Source organism: Pongo abelii, chromosome 20, assembly GCF_028885655.2.
Source record: "Pongo abelii isolate AG06213 chromosome 20, NHGRI_mPonAbe1-v2.0_pri, whole genome shotgun sequence".
NCBI lineage: Eukaryota > Metazoa > Chordata > Mammalia > Primates > Hominidae > Pongo > Pongo abelii.
The window spans coordinates 63,842,587-63,849,595 of NC_072005.2; the positions used below are offsets into that span (position 1 = coordinate 63,842,587).

A 7,009-nucleotide genomic window follows, 5' to 3' on the forward strand; every position below is an offset into this window, starting at 1 on the left:
AAATTGACAAGCAAAAGTTGTATATATTTATGGCATGCAACATGATGTTTCCATATTCTTATACATTGTGGAATGGCTAAATGTAGCTATGTAATTTTCTTTTTTTTTTTTTTTTTTGAGACAGAGTCTTGCTCTGTCGCCCAGGCTGGGGTGCAGTGGCGCGATCTAGGCTCACTGCAAGCTCTGCCTCCCGGGTTCACGCCATTCTCCTGCCTCAGCCTCCCGAGTAGCTGGGACTACAGGCGCCCGCCACCACGCCCGGCTAATTTTTTGTATTTTTAGTAAAGACGGGGTTTCACCGTGTTAGCCAGGCTGGTCTCGAACTCCTGGCCTCGTGATCCGCCCGCCTTGGCCTCCCAACGTGCTAGGATTACAGGCGTGAGCCACCGCGCCCGGCCCTGATTTTCTACATAGCTTTTTTTTTTTTCTTCTGTGGTGAAAACATAAAATCTACTCTGAGCAATTTTCAAAGACACTTTATTTTTTATTTTATCTTTTCTCTCAAATTCATCGCTGCTATTACTTGAGTAGTTTCTAATACAGTCACGTGCCGCATAGCCACCTTTTGGTCAACAATGAGCCGCATACGTGATATTGGTCCCGTCAGATCATAATGCAGCTGGAAAAGCCATACCATCCAGTGATGCGGTGGCCAAAGTAACATCGTAGCACAAGTACTGTACTTTTAAAATATAACTTCAGTGTAGCCTAAGCTTAGAGTGTTATAAAGTTTGCAGCAATGTCCCAGGCCTTCACATTCACTCACTCACAACACCCAGACCAACTTACCATCCTGCAAGCTGCATTCATGGTAAGTGCACTATGCAGGTGGACCATTTTTTTGTCCTTCATACCACATGGTTACTGTACTTTTTTTCTTTTTTTGAGACAGGATCTCACTCTGTCCCCCAGGCTAGAGTGCATTGACACGATCACAGCTCACTGAAGCCTCGACCTCTCGGGCTCAATCGATCCTCCCACCTCAGCCTCCCGAGTAAGTAGCTGGGACTACAGGCATGCACCACCACGCCAGGCTAATGTTGGCGAGGGGCGGGGGATGCTGGGGTGTGTGTGTGTGCAGAGATGGGATTTCCGCACGCCCCCAGGCTGGTCTGCAGCTCCTGGGCTCAAGGAATCTCTTCACCTCAGCTTCCCAAAGTACTAGGATTACAGGCGTGAGCCACGGCGCCCCGCATTACTACACCTTTCCCAGGTTTAGGTCCACAAATACTTTCCCTTGTGTTACAACCGCCTGCAGTCCTCAGTACAGTAGCCTCCTGCACAGGTGCGAGGCCTAGGAGCAGTAGGCTTTTCATGTAGCTCAGGTGTGCAGCAGGCTGCCCCATCTGGGTTGCTGTGAGTCACCCTAGAACATTCGCACAATGAGGAGATCGCCTAAGGATGCGTTTCTCGTACTGTGTCCCCTTCGTCCACTGAGGCGTGACTGTACCTGGGGCCTCAGAGCGCCTGCAGTCCCCCCAACGGCCACCTTCCTGAGACCACAGTCTGGGCAGCCGGCCTCCCTGCATCCCGGCGCGCACTGGGGATGAGGACTCACCCAGGAGAGCCCGAGACACCTGCGGGGCCGGCACAAAGGCCCTAGGAAAGTGTGGGGGTTCCCTTGGTCTCAAAGTGCTGATCCGTCTGTGCCTCCTGACCTGCCAGGGCCGGCCCCCGCTTGGGTCTTGGAGGGCGCTGCGGAAGCCTGCGCCCCTCACTCGCCCGGGAAGGGAAGGGCAGGGAAGGGGCGCGCACAGCCTGGCACCTGCTGTGCACCAGGGGAGACGCGCGGCGCTCCAGGTGGAGTTGGCGGCCGCGCTGCGCGGGGCTGTGTGGGGCTGGATTCCAGCCTGCAGGACGCGAAAACGGCCTGGGTCCAGCTTCCTCCTCCCCTGAAGCAGCGAAGGGGCGTCACTGGCGCGCTGTTAATCGTCTTCGCCGTCGGTTTCCGGTGCATCCTCCCTCCTGCCTGCGTAGCCAGCTCCTGGGCGCGCCCAGGCGCACACGCTTCTCTCGTTCTTCCTGCAGCCACGCCCGCCCCTTGTGCGGCAGCGGTGACCGCCTTCTCCTGCTGCCACCCCCTCCAACCCCTGTTCAATGTCTGTCACTGTGGGGGGCGGGGGGACGCGTGGAGCCGCTGGGGGTTCGGCCCACCCCGCGAACCGAGCTCCCGGCCCCGTGCGCCCTCAGCTCTGCCGCGGGCGTTGGCCTGGGCGGGTGCAGGACTCGCCTTGTCGCCCTAGAGCTCAGGGTCGGGGCCCCGCGTTTAACCACCAGGCGGAAGAGCAGGCGGAGCCCGAAGAGGACGCGACCCCTCTGGGCGGCCTTTGGCCCCTGGACGTGCCAGACTCTGGACTCCTGCGGAGGCTGCCGTGGAGAGCAGAGGCACCGCGTCCTGCCCAGAGCTCGGATAGGCGGGCCGCGTGGGGGAATCGTGGGGACCGGCGCGCAGGGGAGCCGTCCACTCCCAGGGTGGCACCAGGATGTGACTATTTCCATACCCAAATGAGGCTTGGATTTCCATCTCCTAATATTTCCATAGTTTGGGGGTTTCCTCACCAACTTGTCTGACATTTCTCGGCCTTCCTTAGTGATGACAACACTACCGCTAGTTAATTTTCTTCAAAATGTGTGCAAACCACTTCATGTATCTGTAGTTAAAATATGGAAAGGAGACATTTAATTTCTTTTCCTATTTATTTATTTATTTATTTATTTTGATTTATTTTATTTTTTTATTTTTATTTTATTTATTTTTTTTTTTTTTTGAGACGGAGTCTCGCTCTATCTCCCAGCCTGGAGTGCAGTGGCGCGATCTTGGCTCACTGCAAGCTCCGCCTCCCAGGTTCATGCCATTCTCCTGCCTCAGCCTCCCAAGTAGCTGGGACTACAGACGCCCGGCACCGTGCCCGGCTAATTTTTTTGTATTTTTAGTAGAGACGGGGTTTCACCTTGTCAGCCAGGATGGTCTCGATCTCCTGACTTCGTGATGCACCCACCTCGGCCTCCCAAAATGCTGGGATTACAGGCGTGAACCACTGCGCCCGGCCAAGACATTTAATTTCTATAGCATTTTATGAAGACCAGTTGCTGCTGAGATAGTCTGCCTCCCCACACGCCCCTCACCATGTTTATAATGTTTTCACAAGGCTCTTTTCTCCAGGTAATTTTCAACTTATTTCTAACATATTATGTGAACTCAACACAATATTTATTTTGTTTTCTTCAATAATGTAGAGACCTTACTTTTTGGTTATACTCATTCCTAAGCACTTTACATTTTATTAAACTATTCGCATGGAATAATTTCCCATTTCATTCTAATTGTTGTTATTCTGGAATATTATTGATTTAAATGTTATTGATTAAAATATATTCCTGTGTGCTTGGTCATATTACTAAATTTATGACTTTTCAATTATTTTTTCTTGTTTCTTTTTGGTTTTCTAAGCAGTCATTTCTTCTGTAAAAATTATGACATATCTTTCTTCCTGTCCACTAGGTATACTGGACTTTCCAGTGATATGAACCAATAAACTTTCTATTGTGGCTTATATCAGTTTGTGTGTTCTGTCATTTCCAACACAAAGAATCCTAACTGATACAGATTTAGAAGAGAAAAACAAAGTTTCAGGCCTGTAATCCCAGCACTTTGGGAGGCCAAGGTGGGAAGATCACTTGAGCCCAGGAGTTCAAGACCAGCCTGGACAACACAGTGAGACCCTGTCTCTATAAAAAATAAAAATTAGCCGGGTGTGGGTGTGTGCCTGTAGTCCCAGCTGCTTGGGAGACTGTAGTGAGAGGATCGCTTGAGCCCAGGAGTTCAGGGCTGCAGTGAGCATGATTGCACTACTGCCCACCAGCCTGGGTGACAGAGTGAGACCCTGTCTCAAAAAAAGCAAGTTTTAGAAGCATTCTTGCCAAAGAAATTGTCCCTAGAAAAGTATTTGTTCACTAAAATGAACGACTCTTACTTACTTTTACAATTTTTTATAAGTCAGAGTAAAACTTTAAACACATCAATATAGGTCATGAAATGATTCCTCTGAACCTGACATATACTAGCTTTCTTCTTAGAGCCTCAGTGCCTAGGCAGAAACTTGGCAGTTCCTGAGATGACACTGCAGATATAGGGAGGGAAAAAGAAGAGAAAAGCAAAGCAGATGAGACAGAAAAGATAACTTAGTAAGGAAGTTCTGTGACCATAAAATAGTGTTTATTGTTCTGAACATCACTCAAAAAAAACAATACTCACTTTGGGAGGCGGAGGCGGGTGGATCAACTGAGGTCAGGAGTTCAAGACCAGCCTGATCAACAAGATGAAACCCCATCTCTACTAAAAATACAAAAATTAGCCAGGCTTGGTGGTGTGTGCCTGTAATCTCAGCTACTTGGGAGGCCGAGACAGGAGAATCGCTTCAACTCAAGAGGCGGAGGTTGCAGTGAGCCGAGATCACACCACTGCACTCCAGCCTGAGCAACAGAGGGAGACTCCATCTCAATAAATAAATAAATAAATAAATAAATAAATAAATAAATAAAATGTAAAAGGAATATTAAAAATTCCTCTTGTGCTTGAATAAAATGATATAGATACAGAAGATGACAACTCTGAAGGAGAAGACCTGTGACCCATAAAATGACTTTTATTTTATGGTCATTTCAACTTATGACCCCAAACATCATTTAAAATAAATATTTAGAACATGAAAACAATTAACTTTTTTAATGAATGAAATGTTCTTGAAAAAACTGATCAGAGCCAGTGTAGTATGCATCGGTGCTTCATCGTGATCTATGCTTATGAAGATTCAATTCTGCTTTTACATAATATCAAGTGACATTGTAGTAAGAAAACAATTAACATTTTAGTTTGTATTGGATTAGGCATTTTTAAAACGAGATACTCACACAACTGCTAACAGGAATGCAAAACATCTCCATTTCTCCACTGAATCACCTTTACGTGTAATGTTCTAAATAAATAATTATAAAAATATACACATTTCCTTCTGATTTCTTAAAAATCAACATAAGTATTCATCGGCCAGGTGTGGTGGCTCATGCCTGTAACCCCAGCACTTTGGAAGGCCAAGGCAGGAGGATGGCTTGAGCCCAGGAGCTTGAAACCAGCCTGAGCAACATAGAGAGACTCTGTCTTTAAAAAAAAGTTTTAATAAAAATAAAGGTAGATACTCACCTAACTGCTAGAAAAAACTAAAAAGATGTCATAATTGACCTTGTATAAGTTGTATACAATATAAGATACACCATTTAACTGCATATATTATTTAGGGTTTTTTTGTTTTTTCTTACTTTTTTATGTTTAAACTTTTATATTATACAAAACACAGGCCTAACATAAGTTTTTTCTCATCTTTTTTTTTTTTTTTTTTTTGAGACAGTCTTGCTGTGCCACCCAGGCTGGAGTGCAGTGGTATGATCATGGCTCACTGCAACCTCCGCCTCCCAGGCTCACGTGAGCCTCCCACCTCAGCCTCCCAAGTAGCTGGGACCACAGACACATGCCACCATGCCTGGCTAATTTTTTTGTATTTTTTGTGGAGATGGGATTTTGCTATGTTGTCCAGGCTGCTCTTGAACTCCTGGGATCAAGTGATCGGCCCACCACAGCCTCCCAAAGTGCAGGGATTACAGGTGTGAGCCACTGTACCCAGCCAGTTTTTTCCATAAACCTTTAATAATAAGTTAGCTTTTAGGTCTAGAAAGTAATTTCTAATATAACAGAGTTTGAAAATGTATAAGTTCCATTAAATTAAATTTAATTTAAATTTAAATTTAATTTAATTTAATTCCATTAAATTACTAACATATAGGCTGGGTATGGTGGCTCACATCTGTAATCCCAGCACTTTGGGAGGCCAAGGCAGGAGGATCACCTGAGATCAGGTGTTCAAGACCAGCCTGGCCAATACAGCAAAACCCTGTCTCTATTAAAAATACAAAAATTAGGTGGACATGGTGGCGGGCACCTGTAATCCAGCTACCTGGGAGGCTGAGGCAGGAGAATCGCTTGAACCGGGGAGGCATAGGTTGCGTTGCAGTGAGTTGATATCATGCCATTGCACTCCAGCCTGGACGACAAGAGCGAGACTCCATCTCAAAAAAAAAAAAAATTACTGACATATAATATGAACTCTTTAGTTTCTAATAAATATTGAGCTAATTTTGAAGGCTTGATTCACAAAATTTTTTGCCTATATGAGTTCTTGCACGTTCACTAAGGGATGAAATGTGAGCAAAGCCTTTTCCACACATTAAATATATAGGGCTTCTCTTCAGTATGAGTTCTCTCAAATAGAGTAATGGCTAAACTATTTTGGAAGGCTTCCTCACATGCATTAGAGACATAACAGTTTCTCTCCACTATGGATTTCCTGGTGTTGAATAATGTCAGTCATGCAACAGAATGCTTTTCCACATGTATTATGTTTATGGGGTGTCTCTTCAGTGTGAGCTCTAGTATGTTGCCTTAAGGAGGAAAACTCACTAAAAGCCTTCCCACATTCAGTACATTCATAGGGTTTTCCCCTAGTGTCAGTTTTTTGATGTAGGATGAGCTGGGAGGTCTTGCTTCTTGTTGCTTTATCACATTTTTTACAATCACAGGTTTTCTTTCCTATATCAGTTCTGCCATGCTGCAAGGAAGCTGAGCTGCATTTGACGGCTTCTCCCCATTGATTGCCTTCACAGGGCTTCTCTCCTGTGTGAGTTCTCATATGTCGAAAAAGAGATGAACTATCAATAAAGCCTTTCCTACATTGACTATAATCATAAAGTTTCTCTCCAATGTGAATTTTCCAGCGTATAATAAGGTGTGCTTTTCTGCTACAGGCTTTCAGGCAGAGATTGCATTCTTAGGATTCCTCACCTGTATGGAATCTTATGTGTCTAGCATAGGATGGGCAATCAGTAAAAGTTTCCTCATACTCATTGCATCCACAGCGTTTGTCTTTAGTGCATATTCTTTGATGTCCAATTAGGTATA

At 45.5% G+C, this 7,009-nt stretch overlaps 1 long non-coding RNA gene across 3 annotated transcripts; it reads left to right on the forward strand.

The window, feature by feature from the left end:
- The first annotated feature begins 625 nt into the window (after positions 1-625).
- Positions 626-6,796, forward strand: LOC129052038 (uncharacterized). Of its 3 annotated transcripts, none has more exons than XR_008516747.2 (3): positions 626-811; positions 893-994; positions 6,650-6,796. It is a non-coding gene; the product is annotated as an uncharacterized LOC129052038 (long non-coding RNA). The 3 variants fall into 3 exon arrangements; XR_008516745.2 differs by having other exon boundaries at positions 6,631-6,695; XR_008516746.2 differs by lacking the exon at positions 6,650-6,796 and adding an exon at positions 2,278-2,674.
- The last annotated feature ends 213 nt before the right edge of the window (positions 6,797-7,009 follow it).